This window comes from Mustelus asterias, chromosome 4 (assembly GCF_964213995.1).
Source record: "Mustelus asterias chromosome 4, sMusAst1.hap1.1, whole genome shotgun sequence".
Lineage (NCBI taxonomy): Eukaryota > Metazoa > Chordata > Chondrichthyes > Carcharhiniformes > Triakidae > Mustelus > Mustelus asterias.
The window spans coordinates 51,783,968-51,804,490 of record NC_135804.1 but is presented as its reverse complement, the minus strand read 5'-3'; the positions used below and the strand labels follow the sequence as shown (position 1 = coordinate 51,804,490).

At 41.0% G+C, this 20,523-nt stretch overlaps 1 protein-coding gene across 1 annotated transcript in view; it reads right to left on the bottom strand.

Annotated features, from left to right (window-relative positions):
* psme3ip1 (proteasome activator subunit 3 interacting protein 1) overlaps positions 1-20,252 on the bottom strand; it is a 108,046-nt gene extending 87,794 nt beyond the window's left edge. Inside the window, exon 1 of the mRNA XM_078211021.1 lies at positions 20,211-20,252. The gene's annotated coding sequence lies outside the window, so the exon portion shown is untranslated. The remainder of the gene's footprint in view (positions 1-20,210) is intronic.
* Between the last annotated feature and the right edge of the window lie 271 nt (positions 20,253-20,523).

Here is a 20,523-nt window from a genome sequence, read left to right as displayed (position 1 = left end):
AGCCAAGGTCCAAACGTTCCGCAAAAGATAACCCCTTAGTCACAGGAATGAGTCGAGCAAACCTTCGCTGAACTACTTCTAACGCAGTTCTATCTTTTCTTAAGTAAGGAGACCAAAACCGTTACACAGTGCGCCACATACAAGATGACAAACACCCTGCACAACTCCAGCAAAACTTCTGGACTTTATATTCTGTTCCCCTTGCAATAAACAACAACATTCCATTTGCCTTCCTAATCACTTGCTCTACCTGCATTCTAATGTTTTAGGATTCCTGTTCTTGGACACCCAGATCCCTCTGTACTGCAGAGTTCCAAAATCTCGCTCCTTTTAAATAACATACTGCTTTTCAAATCAAACAAACAAACAAATCAAATGGGCAAGTTCAAATTTTGCCACATTATACTTGAACTGCCAAGTTCTCTGCCCACTCACTGTACATATCTGTATCCATTTGCAGATTCCTTATGTCCTCCTCAGAACTTACTCACTTGCCTAAAATGAAAACAGAAAGTGCTGGAAAAACTCAGCAGAGTCCAACAGCACATTTCTTGCTACCTCCTCAAAGATCTTTATTAAATTAATCAACCATGATTGCCCTTTCACAAAACCATGTTGACTCTACCCAATTACATTGAGATTTTCTCGGTTCCCTGCTAACCTGCCTTAGTAACAGATTCTACCATTTTCCCTGCGACAGATGTTAGAGTAACTAGTCTGTAGTTTCCTGTTTTCTCTCTCCCTCCATTCTTGAATAGAAGAATTACATTCGTTAATTTTCAACCAGATGGTACTTTTGCAGAATCTAGGGAATTTTGGAAAATTAAAGCCAATGCATCTACAATCTTTACAGCCATTCTTTTTCAGACATGAGGATGCAGGCCATCAGGTCCCAAGGCCTCTCTATAATGGTTGTCTCAGCATCCTTTCCCTGGTTATTGTAATTGTTTTAAATTCCTCCCTCTTGATTTACAAGCATTGAGGATGTTATGTGTCTTCTATCATGAAGGCGGACACAAAATATCTGTTCATCACTTCTGCCATTTCCTTACTTTCCATTATTAATTCCCCAGACTCTCGCTAGAGGACCAACGCTCACTTTACTTACTCTTTTTAAATAGAAAGTTGCATTGTAAAAAGTCTCTCTTTAAAAATGATCAGGGATCAAAGAAGTTTGTGAACATCACAGCTCTGGATTTCTCCTGAATGACAAAATATAGCTAACAAGTCATCAAGTATTTATGAATGGATATAGATAGAATCCATAGAATCCTACAGTGCAGAAAGAGGCCATTCATCCCATTGAGTCTGCACCGACCACAATCCCACCTAGTCCCTATCCCCATAGCCTCATGCATCTACCCTAGCTAGTCCCCCTGACGCTAAGGGGCAATTTAGCATGGCCAAACCCACACATCTTTGGACTGTGGGAGAAAACCACACAGACACGGGGAGACTGTGCAAACTCCACACGACAGTGGCCCAAGCCAGGGATCAAACCCAGGTCCCTGGTGCTGTGAGGCAGCAGTGCTAACCACTGTGCCACCGTGCCACCCATACTGTGTCCCATGCTGCCCATAACAGCGCCACCATGCCACCCAAATGGGCCATGGTTTGTGAACAATTCTAAACTTTTGGCCATTTACATACAAAACATATGCGACTTGTCACAGTATTCCATATAAACCTCAACTGCAACAGAGTCTTCAATTTAGTGGAAAACACAAGACTGCAACTTAAAATAAGTAGAGTCATAAAGTCGTAGAGGTTTACAGCATAGAAACAGGCCCTTCAGCCCAACTTGTCCATGCCGCCTTTTTAAACCCCTAATCCCAATTGCCCACATTTGACCCATATCCCTCTATACCCATTGTACCCATGTAGCTATCTAAATGCATTTTAAAAGACAAAATTGTACCCGCCTCTACTACTACCTCTGGCAGCTTGTTCCAGACACTCACCTCTTGTGTGAAAAAATTGCCCCTCTGGACACTTTTGTATCTCTCCCCTTTCACCTTAAACCTGTGATCTAAGTAATCTGATCAGCATCCTTTGTTCTATCCTTTAAATGGTAGATTTTAGAACATTTACTTAGCTTTAGCAGTCCCTCAAATTATTTTTGTGTGTAATCTTTTTTGCATACCTATTCAGCTGTGACGAAACAACATGCAAGTTTATAGCCTTGACATCTAAAATAGGATGGAACAAAGGAATTAGACAAAATGGATCAATGTACAAAAGTCTGAGATCATACCAACTGACTCAAGAACAGCTTCTTCCCTGCTGCCATCAGACTTTTGAATGGACCTACCTTATAAGTTGATCTTTCTCTACATCCTAGCTATGACTGTAACACTACATTTTGCACCCTCTCCTTTCCTTCTCCCCAATGTACCCTATGAACTGTATGTTATGTCTGTATAGCACAAGAAACAATACTTTTCGCTATATACATGCGACAATAATAAATCAAATACGTACACATGGCAATGGACCACTGAACAGTTCACACTGAGCCAATAAACTAACATGGCTTGTATCGTGTCATGTGCAATATGGATTAAAAATCTTATGTCCAGTCACAGTTATTAATGGTTTCCATTATAAAATTCATATGTCCATATCCTTTATGGGAGCAATGTAAACTGGTCCTGCTATAACAACACCTCCTCTGAGTGGAGGTAGTGCAATCTCACCACTGACATGAGTGTAATTACAACAATGCAAGTTTACATAGGCAGTACCCATTATTATTGTAACCACTAATTTTAAGTGAAAATATAAAAATGACAGTGTACAACTTTAAAATGGGAAATTAATTTTGCCTGTACTCTCTGTTCTTTGATTTCTAACCTTGCTATATCCAAAAGCAAACATTTGTTCTTAACTTGCCAATGTGGAATTCCTTGGGTATCGACAAGTATATTATAATCTAGCTTATCTCCATCAGCACTGCCTACAGCAAAAGATTCCTCTCCCAGTAGTCATCTCATTTCCTGACTTTTTTTTGTCCACTCTTCTACACTGCCACAAAAGTTTTCATTGAGAGTTTAGTTCACTCAGTTCTATTGCACTCTCCAATGCTCTCATTTGCTTTCTTTCTTTCAAATGTCTACAACTTTTGCTTATCTTTCATATATCCTTGTTCACACGTCTACTCAATTTGTTTAAAAGCGTACAGTTTTTTAAATTAGTTCATGGGATGTGGGTGTCACTAGCTGGGCCAACATTTACTGCTATTGAGAACATTTAAGGGTCAACCACATTGCTGTGGATCTGGAGTCAGATGTAGGCCAGACCAGGTAAGGATGACAGCTTTCCTTCCCTGAAGAACATAGTAAATGGGATCTTATGACAATTGGCAACGGTTTCATGGTCATCATTAGACTTTTAATTCCAGATTTTTATTGAATTCAGATGACACCATCTGCCAGGGTGGGATTCAACCACAGGCCCCCAAAACATTATCCTGGGTCTCTGGATTACACGTCCAGTAACAGTACCACTACACCACTACCTGGGTCGTTGGTAATGTGAATCTTTTGCAACATTGACAATGTGAGAAACAGTGACATAGTGATAATGTCACTTGTGATCCAGGGGCCCTAGCTATTTGAACTCAATGAATAAAATCCAGAATTAAAAAGTTAGTCTGCATGAAATTGTCAATTGTTGTAAAAAGCCATCAATTTTACTCATGTCCTTTAGGGAAAGAAATCTGCAATCCTCAGCTGGTCTGACCGACATGCGACTTCATTTAGTTGATGCTTAACTAGCCTCTGAAATGGTCTTGCAAGCCGCTCAATTCAAGGATGGGCAACAAACGCTGGCCGTGCCAGCAACGCCCAGCTCGCATGAAAAAATAAATTATAAAAGATGAAAGTGGGAATAGATAAAGAGCATCCCGTTAAAAGGTAAAAAGAAAGGCCTCGGGATCAGAGGGATTGGGTCACAGTTTAATGGGAGTTCAAGGTGCTGGCTGCAGGTTTGGGTGAGCCTTGGAAGAACAAGCTCAACAGATCAAATGGTCTTTTATTCATTCTTACTTTTTTTAAAATACCCTTACAAAATTTGAGGGTGATCAGTTACATTTTCAAAATCAAGATGGAACTTGCACAGTAGAGTGTTACAACTACAGAGACAGGCTCCCAACAACATCTGTCTCACTGATCATATTTTTTTAATTGTGAAAACGAGGAGAGTTACTGCCCTCAAAAGGATAGAATTCCTGTAACACCTTTAAAATGCTAAAATTATTAAAAATGTATGAAAAAAAATTAAGCACATGAAAGTTACACATTTAAAAGAGTCTTATAGAACAACCGCCCAAACAATATGCTTGGTCAAAAGTACAGAGTTGAACTATCTTCTTGGCAACAACCCCATGTGTATTCTCAACCATAAATATTCAGTGAACATTACCCATGGTGGCACAATGGTTAGCACTGCTGCCTCACAGCACCAGGGACCTGGGTTTGATTCCCGGCTTGGGTCACAGTCTGTGCAGAGTCTGTACATTCTCCCTGTGTCTGTGTGGGTTTCCTCCGGGTGCTCCAGTTTCCTCCCAGCCTGAAAGATGTGCTGGTTAGGTGCATTGGCCATGCTAAATTTTCCCTCAGTGTACCCGACCAGGCAACGGAGTGTGGCGACAATGGGATTTTCACAGTAACTTACTTGTTACACTAATAAATAATCTTAAAAAACTTAAACTTAGTCAAGGAATTGTCACTTTGATAAAGGTGCACCTCATGACTTCTCAGACACTTCCACCTCTGATGTGGAATTCCAAAAGGAGGTTCAGAAACAACTTGCTTCCTAAAACAAAGACTCTCCTGGCTCAGCATTGACCAGCTGCCTCCAATTCATATCCTTCACAGCCCACATAGGAACTGGTCTTCAGGGTTTTCCCCTACAGCAACTCAACTCAATTACACACACAGACACCCCCACTGAGAGTTTTCATTAACGAGACAGAAAACAACAATAAAATATAAAAATATACACCCCTGTTCTCAGGAGCAAGGCCTGTAATGATCAGTTACAGCTGAATTATTGTTTGTCCCACTAAAATTTCTTCCAAAACTGTTTTTCCATCTGAGCAAAATAATAACACAGTACAATTGATTAGCATTAATCATATCTATTCCCTTCCAACAGTGAGAAAACATTTATATTCCCAACAGTTTTATTGCTTTACATAAAAAGGGTGTTCAAACCCCATCGCATTAAACACTTCCCAGCCTCCAAATGCACAGCCCATCTCAAAAAATATATAGAGATTTTCAAATCGGTTTGATGTTTCTCCAAATAAAGTGAAAGAACACAGCAGGACCGCAAGGTTCATCAGCACTGCCGTAATGGAAAAGAAAGCTAAACAGAAGCAATGGCAAATCACTCCTCTAACCATCACCTAATGGACAGAGATCGCCACATGTAAAATTGGTTGGTGGCAGTCAGTGTGACAAAAGGTATTTCAAGACCAATAATTTAGCTCCACCTGGTGGATGAAAAAGTCTACAGCAAATTAAATATCTGATCTTGCCATAAAACCAGCTCTAACTCCTTGTGAATTCAGCAGTACAAAAACCTGAGGGATACAGATTGATATGGTGGCAGGTTTTTTTTTCTTTCCTGAAGCAATCAACATCATTTGTAGCAGTTGCAGCAATAAAAGAATGAATGAATTGGCAGCATTTCCAACTCCAGTTAAAATAATTATGGTGCTCTCGGAAGATTTAAAAAGATAAAGCACTTATTACAATAATCTATCAGATGATGATGAACCCTGAGATGATTGCGGTCCAATTATGTAAATAACGTAGGGCATGATCTGTTTCTACAAGTTTGTTGCCTGGTTTCCGGAGATTCAGTTGGGCAGGTGAAATTAATTTTAATCATGGAATGGTCACAGCGGAGTTGAAAGCAATGACATGAACTTCTTACTGCCCTTCATTGTACAGGAGTAACATTCAATGCTTAAGCATCAGCTCCACTTCTTTAGTAATTGCCTTTGAAATTACATTTTGAGTATTACTATTTACACATGTATATTTTCCAGCTTTATTCCCCGATCGCTTCTCTTCCTTCCTCTCATGAAGAAATGATCTTTTCCTGAGGGGTGGAGTAGGGGTTGGTTCCAGGGGCAGCCAATGCCCTGATATGTTGCTCAAATGGCCCTTTTCTCAAGTGAGAGCTTGAAAGGAAGATTCTGCAGGTATTTAACATAGTAGCTCAGTCAACACTGCTCTCATCCAGAATGCACACATCTAGAGCTCAACAGACTGGGAGCTTGGATGACTTTGCCCTTCCTTTTTGATTCATTTTGGCAAGAATAATATGGAGAGACAGTATAAAGGGAGTATAAAGGAGACGTAGGAATATCGGGACCTTGTTGTGCATGTAAATAAGCCACTGAAGATGGCAGGGCATATTGAGAGAACAGTTAATAAAGCATATAGGGCATCTTAGGCTTTATCAATAGTAGCTGAATACAAGAGCAGGAAGTTCATGTTGAACTTGTATAAGACACTAGTTAGACATCGACTGGAGTACTGCATCCAGTTCTGGGTCTCATAGTTGAGGAAGGATATGAAGGCATTGGAGAGGGTACTCAGGAGATTCACAAAATTGATTCTGGGGATAAAATAACAGTTGCTATGAGGATAGATAGGAGAGATTGGGAGTCTTTCCTTTGGAGAAAAGAGGGCCGAGACAAGACATGATAGAGTTATTCAAGATCCTGAGAGATGTTGACAGGGTAAATGGTGTGTAACTGTTCCAACTCAAGCGAGCATCAAGAGAGCATAGATTTGAATAATTGGCAAAAGGAATAAAAATGATGCACGAAACATTTTTTTCATCCAGAGGGTGGTTGGAGTCTTGAACGAGCTTCCTGAGAGGAATGCAAGTTTGATTGAGGTATTCAAAAGGCAATTGGATTGCTATCTGAAAAGAATGAATGTGCAAGGTTATGGGGATAAGGCAGGGGACGAGGTAGAATGCTGTTTCAGACAGCCAGTATAGACTTGGTGAGCTGAATGGCCTTCTTCTGCATGTAAAGATTTTGTGATTCATGACCATTGGGCACTGAGGCAAATTATAGCACAAGCTACTGCTACCCCGGCTGAGATCCATGAACAGTAAAGACCAAGGGCAAAACTTCAAACCACCATAGTTCAGCCACTCACTACAATCACCAGCATCCCATCCAATAACATTTCTGAAGAAACATCATTCTCTCAGTACTATCACCTAGGTTTATGGCCTTGAATAAAAGCAGGAGTTATCCCGAGTGTTCAGGTCAATATTTATCTTTCAATCAACATCACAAAAAAACAAATCATTATCACACTGCTAAGAACATTAGAAATAGCAGGAGTAGACCATACAGCCCCTTGAGCCCACTCCATCATTCAAGTCTGATCGCAGTTGATCTTCTGATTCAACTCCACTTTTCCCTTCGTTCCCCATATCCCTTCTCCCCAAGAGATCAACAACCTGCCTTGCCTTGAAATATTTTCAACAATGGCGCACACACAATTCACTGCAATAGGGAATTCCAAAGAATTACAAGCCTTTGACTGAAGAAATGTCTTCTTGCCTCAATCCAAAATGATCATCACCCTATCCTGAGACAATGTCTCATGTTCTAGGTTCTCCAGTCAGGAGAAACAACCCCGCAGTGTCTACCTTGTCAAGCCACTTCAGAATCTTTTAGGTTTCAATGATATCACCCCTCATTCTTCTAAACTTCAAAGTGTATGGGTCAAAAAAACAAGAGTCGATCAACCCACCATTCCAGGGGCCAATCTAAAAAACCTTACTGTACCGCCTCCTTTCATCCATCCATCAAGTACATCCATCTTTCAACATGGAGACCAAAACTGCATACAGTACTCCAGTTGTGGTCTCACCAAAGTGCAGTACAACTATAGCAAGATTTCCTTATTCTAAAACTCTTAACCCTTTACAATAAAGACCAACATGGCATTTGCCTTTCTCATTGCTCTTGTGGGAGCTCATTATGCACGTTTCTGACATTACAACAGTGACAGCACTTGAAAAGTACGTAATTGGTCGTAAAGCACTTTGGGATGTCTTAAGGCCAGGAAAGGCGCTATATAATTGCAACTATGACTTCCATATTGCAATGGGGAAACTAAACCCCAACCAATTACGAAACATCACCAAACTTAATGGAATTATGTAAAATAACTAAGTGGGTCAAGATTACAGACTCATACAAAGATTCAGTAGGAGGCCATTCGATCCACATGCAAGTGCAAGCTCCTCGAAAGAGCACCATTCCTTTGCTCAGTCCCCATAGCACTGAAAATCCCTCCCTATCAAATATTAATCCAGTTCTCTTTTGAACATTACTCAATCTGCCTCCATCACACTGTGAAGGACATCATGGAGAGGATGCTGAATATTTGGCAGGTGGGAGTGAGCCACAAGCATAATGAGTTGGTACCAATGACGGAGAAAGAGCAGATATTGAGATCCTAAGGTCAGATCTTCAGGAGCGGGGGAGGAAGTTAAAAAGTGGGACCAAGGATAGTATCTCCGGAGTACTTCTAGTGACACACAGAAGCCACAGCAGGAATAGGCAGGGAGGATCAAAGCATGGCTTGAAACATGGTGCAGGAGGGAAGGGCTTCTTATTCTTGGGTCGTTGGGACCAGTTCTGGGACAGAAGGCACCTCTTCAAAATGGAGATATTGCACCTCAATAGGACCAGGACCAATGTCCTTGCGGGAAGGTTCACTAGTGTGGTGGAGGGTGGTTTAAATTAAGTTGACAGGGGGATGAGCACCAGGATGTAGAAGAATATGGTGCATAAAGTTGGACAGTACCAGAGAAGGAAGTAGTACCATATTAGATATGAGCAGACTAAGAAAGATGGGATTACAATGCATGTAAGTAAACACACAGTGTGATGAATAAGGTTTATAAGTTACAATCACAAATAGCAGCGTGGGAATATACTGTAATGGCAATAGGAGAAACATGGTTTTAAAACATGAGGACTGCAACCACTGCTAACTGCAAAGTATGGAATATATCTTGGGTATCAGTAATGACAATTTAATTGTTGATTCCTTTTTCTCTTGCTCTTTTGTACACGTTTATTTTGCCCTATTGTTTGTTATATTAATGGTGAACTACATGGCACTGGCCATATTGATTTTGTTTCCATTTGGTGACACAAGGGCAACTTAGTATCACTGTCTACAGTACTTCATAGTCAATGATCTGTTATAAAGTGTGGTCACTGAAACAATGCAGGGAAATTATATGGTACCATGTCAAACCTTGTTATTCTTCATCTCTGATCCTTCTGACCAAATCATCAGTCCAATTTTGATAGAAGACACAATTTTCATACAGCAAAACCCCACAAACAACAATGGGAGAGAGAATTATTAGCAGGGACTGCAACCAATCTTCTTCAATTAGTGCTGTCAGATGTTTTACACCCACTCAAAAGGACAGGTGGGGTCTCAGTTTAACATCTTATCTGAGACGGCGCTTCTGATAGTAATGTGGAAGCACAGCACTACACTGGACTGTCAACCAAGATTGTGTGCTCAAGACCCTAGGATAGGGCTTGAATCCACAACCTGTGATGCAAAGACATGAAAACAGGATTATGCTAAGCTGCAAGTTTCTGCCGCCTGCTCACATTAATGCACACACACTCTCCAGATTTACGTATGAACAGCTACTTGGAGAGGGGTTCACCCTCTCAGCCAAGAAATCATCAGAAATCAAAAGAGAAGGATACTTTTCAAAATGATTGAGACGAATCATACAAGGAAATAAACAATAATAAGCAAATTTTCAATGTAATTACTGCTTCGTTGCGCAAACAGCTGAATTCATGTACATTGAAATAGTAACATTTTTAATCAGATGATGAATATCAGACACAGAACCATCTACTGTGCCCAAAACCACAAGTAGGGCAGTTTCTTTTTATGGAGAGATTTAAATCTACATTATAAATCCGTTATTGTTAGACTCGAGTGATAAGGGATCCCTTTGTAGAAAACATAAGCTGTTATGTTAATATAATGACTAAAGTTTGAAGGGAGAAATTCCCTATTCAATACATTATTCTTTGGTAGAAACTCTTAGTTCATACAATTTCTGCGTTAAAGTTAAAGTACATTGGTGATACTTCAAAATTGCCACAATTAGTAACAAATTATAAATTACTCTGTGACATAACCGTCCGAACTATAGTGTAAAATTAGTGAAGTCAATAGTCTTTAGTGCTTTTTGTTCATTCATTATCACAAATGACTTCCATCAAATTTAACAATAAGAAATGAGTCTGATGTTAATCGTATAAAATTGTGTTCTATACTATGCAGATGGTAGGCATTGAGTTTCACTTGGTGCAGACTTGATGCACTAACTCTGTAGAAGAGCATCCCTTCCAAGCCCTCCCCTCTGCCCTATCCCCATAACCTCACACATTTACCTTAGCTAATCCACCTAACCTGCACATCTTTGGACTGTGGGAGGAAACCAAAGCACCTGGAGGAAACCCACGCAAACATGGGGAGAATGTGCAAACTCCACACAGTCACCCAAGGCTGGAATCAAACCTATGTCCCTGCCACTGTGAGACAGCAGTGCTAACTACTGTGCCACCCTTTCTGCCACCATGCTGCCTTGAAGCATATATGAAGAGACACTCACTGAAACAGAGGTGTAGTTGAGTAAGGAAACAAATTCTTGCAATCTTTGACGCTAAGAAAAATTGTTAGACTAATTAAAGATTAGTTCCAGTACTATCCTTCACCAACTTGCTGTCTGAAAAATAACAGCAGATTTATTTAACAGCCTATCAGTGTGTGAACATTTATCTCATACTGATCACAATATAATCCTGTCCAATGCAATTGTTGAAATGCGAAATAGGTTCTAAGATTCTAGATTTAGGTAAGGCTAGCATCAACGGGATGAGACAGAGACTGTCTGCAATAAACTGGGAAAATCTGTTAATGTGTAAACTGACAGAAGGTCTGTGGGAGGTGTTCAAAATAAAATTAAATGTGATACAGAACCAATTTATCTCTTTAAGGTAAGGGCTTAATGTTCCAAAGACGACAACCACGGACAATTAAAGAGACAACATAAGACCAAAAGGAAAAAAAATGTCAACACCATGCAAGAGTTCCTGGGGGGTGATTGGGAAAGATACAAAGAACAGCAAAATAAATAGACAAAAAGGAATAGGAAAATAAAATTTCAAGGGCTATCAAAATCACACCCAACTTTTTTTTTTACAATAAATGGGTAGTCAGGAGCAATGTGGGGCTCTTGAAAGTTAACAGCTGTGGGATGAAGCTGAATGGTAGCAACTTTCTGACTTTTCCCTTGTCCAGACCTATACAATGCGGGGAATCCATTTGTAGCAAGTGGAAGAAAACAATCATAAAAAGATCTTAGCTTGCAAAACATTTTCAGAAGTCTAAAGGTTCCTGTGTCTGACTTGTGTTAATTTAATATGCAGAGTCAGGGATAACAACAATATAATCATTCGGATTTCAGTGAAATGTATCGGTACAGGTTCGGTCTTCTGTCCATTCAAATTGCTCAGTTTCATAATGGGTCTTTGCCTTTCAAACAGAGATTTTGTCTGAAGAGCATTTTGAATTTTACGATTTTAACATTAGATATAATGTTAAATTAGATGCTGCAGGTCTGGCACTGTTCGTGATTTGGAACTTGGGAAAAGGAGTCGACTATTTAGCCAGTAGAGCCTGGAGGGAGAGATAAACAAGGGGGAGATAAATTCCTCCATTTTACTCCCTTGCCTGAGAGAAAGCATTTGAAAACAGATGAATTTGAGAAGCTTGAACAGTTCTCCTTGGAGGAGAGAAAGTTCAGAGGGGATTTAATACAGGTGTTCAAAATCATAAGGGGCTTGGACAGAGTACATAGAAACCCTACAATACAGGAGGTGGCCATTTGGCCCATCGAGTCTGTACCGACCAGAATCCCACCCAGGCCCTCTCCCCGCAACCCTCATTCACCCTCCTGACATTAGGGCCAATTTAGCATGACCAATCAACCTAACCTGCACATCTTTCGACTGTGGGGGGAAACCGGAGCACCCGGAGGAAACCCATGCAGACACGGAGAGAAAGTACAAACTCCACACAGAGTGACCCGGGGTCGGAATTGAACCTGGGTTCCTGGCGCTGTGAGACAGCAGTGCTAACCACTGTGCCGCCCAAATGGAGAGATTTGCTCCCCTAAAGAACATTAGTGAACTGGATGGGTTTTTCTGACAATCAACAATGGTCATCAGTAGATCCTTAATTCCAGGTATTTTTATTGAATTCAAATTTCACCATCTGCCATGTCTGGATTTGAACTGGTTCCCAGATCATTAGCTGTGTTTCTGGATTAATAGTCGAGCAATAATAGAGAAAAACTGTGTGGAAGGATCGAGAACCAGAGGACATCAATTTAAGGTGATTGGCAAACCGAAATTAGAAAAACTTTTTTTTTTCTAAACACAGCAGTTGGTTAGAATCTGTCTGAGAATGTAGTGGAAGTAGATTCAGCCATGGCTTTCGAAAGGGAATTGGATCATTATCTGAAGAGGAAAAATTTGGAGGGCTGCAGGGAAAAGGCAGGCGAGTGACAGTCAGTGAATTGCTATTGCAGAGAGCCAGCACCGAGGCAACAGGCCAAATGGCTCCCTTCTGTGTTGAAACTGTTCTATAATTCTATTCTGTACTTCCCAAAAGTCAGGAGAAGCTAGGTTATAACTCTCGAGCAAATCTATTCTTTAGTCACTGCACACAGCTTTAGCGATAATGACAGCTCACTTACAAACATATACTCTGCAGCAAAAATTGATGCACGGTTTTAAGAAAAATCCACTCAACCATAAACACACAAAATCAATGAAAAAACACCATATATCTATAATCACACTAGTAAGCAATACCAATCATTTTGTCTCACAATTATTTGAAAGGTAAAAATAGCTTTCTGAATTTTCATATCCCATTGTGGTTTGTTGTTATCACCATGTTGGGAGGAGATGATCTGTCTCAATGCCTGGCTCAAATGACTAGAGTGTCATACATGCTGCTACTAACTCGGTATTATGAGCTAAACCCTGACAGGAACATTGTATTTCTTCTCTAATGAACTACACACTTCAACTATACTGATGTCATTGCTACTCAGGTTGAATGCTGTCGGACTCCAATAAACTACGTTATGCAAGTCCATGAAGGAAGTGCCAGAGTTCCCAGTACTGAAAGCCACCAATCTCAGACAGGCAACTTTAATGATATGGGAGAAATCGTGGCCAGTAATACCACCCACCTAGGAGTGCCTAAGATGACTTGAGGTATAGGGAAGGGCCTAGGAACAGGCATCCAAACATTCTGATGTTGCAGCATCACGAGACAGATTTTAAACTACATTTCCTGAATTATGTTCTTGTATGTCTCAATTTATTCCAAGAGCTTTATATGAAGAGAATCTGCAGCACTTGACATGGCCATTAATAATTACCATACACAACAAATTACAGAAATGTTAGAAAGATGTTGTTTGTTGCAATGCATCCAATGTATCCTCAGAAGCCCTCTGTCACTGCCAAGCATTGACTGTTTTGTAAGGAGAGAATTGTATTTGTGTATACATGAGATGTTACAAAGTCAACCATGACATTTGTTTTAACACTACATTCTGCACTCTCTCGTTTCCTTCTCTATGAACGGTATGCTTTGTCTGTATAGTGCACAAGGAACAAGACTTTTCAGATAGTCCATTTGTAGTGAAGAACTATGGAATATTAAATAACTGCTGCAACAGGTCATTATTAGAAATCATAGAATTATGGAATGGTTACAGCACAGGAGGTAACTATTGTCTGTCCTCTTTCTCTGCAAGAGCAACACTTACAGTAAAATCTAAATGAGTCAAATCCAGGAAGATCCACCCACAAATTAGTGTTAACTGGAGCTTCATGATAGCTGAGGAAGCCCCATTCCCACCTGAATGCATCTCTATGTAAGCCGTTGTGCCGACAAACACAGTCTATGTCAAAAACAACAGTCAAATGCAAATAACACAATAGAACAGTAAGTGTGTGAAAAATTATTTGGCCAATTTGTTCACACCTGTAAAAGGCTGGAGCTTTGGATTGAAAAATATCAGTCGTTAGCTCCAGGACATCTCTCATCTTTTTCTGCTCAGTGTGCTGTATTTTGAGGTGCACAATAGAGTCCACCATGTCGCCAATGCAGTCAAATAGGTTTTTGATGTTTTCATGCTACAATGGAAATCCCAGAACTATGAGCCATGGTTTTCCGCTTGCTGCATTAACTTTACCTTCTCTACGTTCTAACACACTTTTCATTTTCTCCCATATTTAGTTATATTCACAGGTTTTAGAAGATCTTGATGTCAAATGATCGCTTGTCCAGCACTCCATGATTTTATGCTCTTGTGTGGTTTAACTCCACTGGTTGATGAGCACGGTCATTTGATAAGTATAAGCAACTTCAGCTAATCCAGAGTTAGCAATGCAAAATTGTGGCTTATCACAGGCATCATTCTATGCAATTCGCTATTCTGCTGGTGGGAATGGTTGACAACTTTGACAGAACCAGAATTTGTAATTTCACTGCATTCCCTTTAGATATTTACCCAATTCTCTTTTGAAAGCTATGATTGTATCTGCTTTACCCTCTGAGCAGCACATTCCAGACCCCAACCATTTACAACTATTTTTTTGCCAATCACTTCCTCTAGTTCTCAGCATTTCCACTAATGGGATCAGTTTCTCCCAATCTACTCTGCCCAGACCCCTGATGATTTTGAACACCTCAATCAGATTTCATCTCAACCTTACTTCTGTAAGAACAGTTCCAGCTTGGCCAATTTATCCATGTAAGTGAAGTCTCTCATCCTATGAACCATTCACGTAAATCTTTCTCGCACCCTCAATGCCTTCACATTCTTCTTAAAGGGTGCTGTGTATAATTGGACACACTACTCCAGCTGAGGCTAAGCCAATGTTTTATAAAGGTTCACTATAGCATATTTTTGCCTCTATTTATAAAGTCCACTTCCTCAACCTGCTCCGCCATCTTCAACTATTATGCAAAAGTAGCCCCAGATCCTCTATTTCTGCATTCCCTTTGGTATTGTATCCTTTACATTATTTACATTTATATTAATGATTTGGATGAGAATATAGGAGGCCTGGTTAGTAAGTTTGCAGATGACACCAAGATTGGTGGCTTAGTGGACAGTGAAGAAGGTTATCTCGGATTGCAACGGGACCTTGATCAATTGGGCCAGTGGGCTGACGATGGCAGATGGAGTTTAATTTAGACAAATGCGAGGTGATGCATTTTGGTAGATTCAACCAGGGCAGGACTTACTCAGTTAATGGTAGGGCATTGGGGAGAGTTACAGGGCAAAGAGATCTTGGAGGTACAGGTTCATAGCTCCTTGAAAGTAAAGTCACACGTGGACAGAGTGGTGAAGAAGGCATTCACATGCTTGGTTTCATTGGTCAGAACATTGAATACAGGAGTTGGGACGTCTTGTTGAAGTTGTACAAGACATTCGTAAGGCCACACTTGGAATACTGTGTACAGTTCTGGTCACCCTATTGTAGAAAAGATATTATTAAACTATTATTAAACTAGAAAGAGCGCAGAAAGGATTTACTAGGATGCTACCGGGACTTGATGGATTGAGTTATAAGGAGAGATTGGATAGACTGGGACTTTTTCCTCTGGAGCATAGAAGGCTGAGGGGTGATCTTATAGAGGTCTATAAAATAATGAGGGACATAGATAAGGTAGATAGTCAATATCTTTTCCCAAAGGTAGGAGGTCTAAAACTAGAGGGGCATAGGTTTAAGGTGAATGGGGAGAGATACAAAAGGGTCCAGAGGGGCAATTCTTTCAAACAGAGGGTGGTGAGTGTCTGGAACAAGCTGCCAGAGGTAGGAGTAGAGGCGGGTGCAATTTTGTCTTTTAAGAACATAAGAACTAGGAACAGGAGTAGGCCATCTGGCTCCTCGAGCCTGCTCCGCCATTCAATAAGATCATGGTTGATCTTTTCGTGGACTCAGCTCCACTTTCCCCCCCACTCACCATAGCCCTTAATTCCTTTATGGTTCATAAATACATTCAATGCTCAAACATTCAAATACTCAACTGCTTCACTGGGCAGGGAATTCCACAGATTCACAACCCTTTGTGTGAAGAAGTTCCTCCTCAACTCAGTCCTAAATCTGCTCCCCCTTATTTTGAGACCATGCCCCCTAGTTCTAGTTTCACCCGCCAGTGGAAACAACTTCCCTGCTTCTATCTTATATGTTTCTATAAGATCTCCCCATATTCTTCTGAATTCCAACGAGTATAGCCCCAGTCTACTCAGTCTCGCCTCATAAGCCAATCCTCTCAACTCGGAATCAACCTAGTGAATCACCTCTGCACCCCCTCCAATGCCAGTGTATCCTTTCTCAAGTAAGGAAACCAAAACTGTACACAGTACTCCAGGTGTGGCCTCACCAGCACCCTATACAGCTGCAACATAACCTCGCTGTTTTTAAACTCCATCCCTCTAGCAATGGAGGATAAAATTCCATTTGCCTTCTTAATTATCTGCAAACCAATTCCTTGTGATTCTTGCATAAGGAAGCCCAAGTCCCTCTGCACAGCCGCATGCTGCAATTTTTTACCATTTAAATAGTCCATTTTGCTGTTATTCCTACCAAAATGAATGACCTCACATTCACCAACATTGTACTCCATCTGCCAGACCATCGCCCACTCACTTAGACTTTCTATATCCTTTTGCAGACTTTCAGCGTCCTCTTTGCTCTGCCACTCATCTTAGTGTCATCTGCGAATTTTGACACACTACATTTGGTCCCCAACTTCAAATCATCTATGTAGATCGTAAACAACTGTGGTCCCAACACTGATCCCTGAGGCATACCACTAGTCACTGATCGCCAACCAGAAAAACACCCATTTATCCCCACTCTTTGCTTCCTGTTAGTTAACCAATCCTCTGTCCATGCTAATATATTACCCGTAACACCGTGCACCTTTATCTTATGCAGCAGTCTTTGGTGCGGCACCTTGTCAAATACCTTCTGGAAATCCAGACACACCACATCCACAGATTCCCCATTGTCCACTGCGCATGTAATGTTCTCAAAGAATTCCACCAAATTAGTCAAACATGACCTGCCCTTCATGAACCCATGTTGCATCTTACCAATGGGACAATTTATATCCAGATGTCTCGTTATTTCTTCCTTGATGATAGATTCAAGCATTTTCCCTACTACAGAAGTTAAGCTAACCGGCCTATAGTTACCCGCCTTTTGTCTATCTCCTTTTTTAAACAGTGGCGTCACATTTGCTGTTTTCCAATCTGCGGGAACTACCCCAGAGTCCAGCGAATTTTGGTAAATTATCACTAATGCATTTACTATTTCTCCCGCCATCTCCTTTAGTACCCTGGGATGCATTCCATCAAGGCCAGGAGACTTGTCTACCTTTAGCCCCATTAGCTTGTCCAACACTACCTTTTTCGTGGTAATGATAGTTTCTAGGTCCTCACCTGCCGTAGCCCTCCTGTCATCAATTTTTGGCATGCTATTTATGTCTTCCACTGTGAAGACCGATACAAAATACCTGTTCAATGCCTCAGCCATTTTCTCAATTCCAGTTATTACATCCCCCTTCTCATCCTCTAAAGGACCAATGTTTACATTAGCCACTCTTTTTCATTTTAAAAAGCTCTTAGTTACATGGATAAGATGGGTATAGAGGGATATGGACCAAATGCGGGCAAGTGGGACTAGCTTAGGGCTTTAAAAACAAGGGCAGCATGGAGAAGTTGGGCCAAAGGGCCTGTTTCCATACTGAAAACCTCTATGCCTCTATTATATAACCCTCGTCTGTCCTATCACATTGTATCATCAGCTGAATTTCATCTGCCACATATCCACTCATTTCATGAGTCTGTGTCCTCTAGAAGTCAATTGAGACTATAGGCTGCCCTCCCTTTTGAGAGGAAGAGCTGAGGATCACCACACCTCAGGCAAGGTTGAGAAAGCGGGCCTTCATGAATTCTACCAATATCCTATTCTCTGTTCAGTACACTTCCAAGTTTTGTGTCATCCGCAAACTTTGAAATTGTGTCCTGCACACTCCAATCTAGGTAATTAATATATATCAAGCAAAACAGTGGTTGTGATTCAGATCCCTGGGCAACTGCACTGTAAACTGTGCTCCACTTTGTCCACCAATATTCAGCTTCCTGTCAGTTAGCAAACTGTGTGTCCATGCTGCCATTGTCCCTTTTATTCTATGGCTTCAACTCTACTCACAAGCCCGATATGTGGCACCTTATCAAATGCTTACTGAAAGCCCATGCACACCACATCAACCACGTTATCATCAACTCTATTATCTCACCAAAAGAAAAGTATGACGACATTGAGGTTCATAACATAGAAGGAAGCCATTCAGCTTTGTGCTTGTTTTTTCCTAGAGCAATTCAAAATTCATAGAACTACTCTGCTCATCACCCAATTTGCTGCATTTTCCGCTGCTTAAAATATGCATCCAATTTTCCTCGCAAAATATGTAAATTTATCAAACAAGATGGCAAATGGAGTTTTCTTTTCTCCCTGCCTTAAAAAGATCCACAAGAGCAGCACCAATCCAATGCCTGTGATTAATAATTCATGTTCCCATTACTTCAATTTCAATGAATACTGCATAAAGAAGTAATACCTTCATGACCCATGTCAAAGGAAACAGTAGGATCCTCAGAATTAATTCCTTTGTTCTATCTGGTGTCAATCTTGACTCAGTGGCAGCACTGTTGTCCGAGTTAAAGGGCCTGACTTCAGTCTCCAAACCAGAATTGATCACATACTCCCAGCTGACACTTCAATGCAATATTGAAGGAGGTCCTGAACTTAAATGCACAAGGAACATAGGAACAGGCGTCTCATCATTCAGCCCCTGGTGCCTGTTCTGTCAATCAACGAGATCATATTTGATCTGTATCTTAACTCCATCCAATTGCTTTGACTTCATATCCCTTTAAAAACCCTTGTCAATCCTCAGATTTAAAACCGTTAATTGATGTGGCATCTAGAAGAAGATAACAATGTGTTTATATCACACTTTTTAAAGCCATTGATCAAACAAAGCATTTTACAGCCAAGGAAGCAGGTTTGAGTCACTGCTTTCATGCAGGAAATCAGCTGCTTCTGTGGGAGCATTCTACACTGTGTCAACAAATATTCCCAGCTTTTCTCCTGAATGATTCTAAGGTTTTGTCATCATGCCCTCATCTCGCCTCATTGAAATATTATGAAGAAAGTTCCCAGTGTCCTAATTTTTTTCCTCCAACACTGAAAACAGATGATCTGGTCGCTTATCACCTTTCTGTTCCTGGGAGCTTGCAGTACATAAATTGGCTGCCAAGTTCCCTTCATGCAATAGTGACTCCACTCCCAAAGTGCTTGGAAAGCTTTGAGCTGATGAAAGACTCTAGGTAAGTACAGATCTTTTCTACCACACCAAACGGGGGGGGGGGGGGGAGCTGAAGCGGTGAAAACAAGTCCCAAATCAAGTCCAAAGATGTGTAGGTTAAGTACATTCGCCATGGTAAATGTGTGGGGTTACAGGGATAGGGCCTGGGTAAGATACTGTCAGAGTCGGTGCAGAATCGAAGGGGCGAAAGGCCTCTTCTGCACTGTAGGGATTTTATGAAATCCGAGAAAGTCATGTTTGTCGGTGGTGAGCGCATTAACAGCCGCTGCTGCTGTCTTATTAACTCGGTGCAAAAATCAATATTCAAACCACAGGATTGAGCCGAAACGCCCTGAATAAACGATGAAGAAAATAAACACCCCGTCCTGACACCGACCCAGAGGATTGGGATCGGATCCCGGCCGAAGGAAGCGAAATAATAAAACCCAGGGATAGAAGCTGGGGGCCGGTCAGCTTTTCAACAACATCCTCACCCACCCGGGGTCCCGGACACTCCGGTCCCTCACTCACCCCCCAGCCCCTCACTCACCCCCCAGCCCCTCACTCACCCCCCAGCCCCTCACTCACTCACCCTCAATCCCCCAGCCGCTCCCTCACTCCCCAGCCCCTCACTCTCACCTCTCCTACTCCGCTCTTCTTGTCTCACACACAACTCCTTCCGTCCGCTCCTGATTCCTGTCGAAAGGTTCCGGGCGCTGCTGTTATCCACACACACCCTTCACCTTTCTGAATTACACCAGTTAAACATTAGGTATGAATTATTATTCATGCACATCGGTTTGATGTTTCTAAAATCATAACCTTTAAAAGATTTACGTGTGTTTTTTTTTATAATGCTTATAGGACAATACATTTTAGATTCATAGCACAATGGTTTTTTGTTTCAAGTATCTATCTATGTATATGAAGAGATACTCTATTAAAAGTCTTA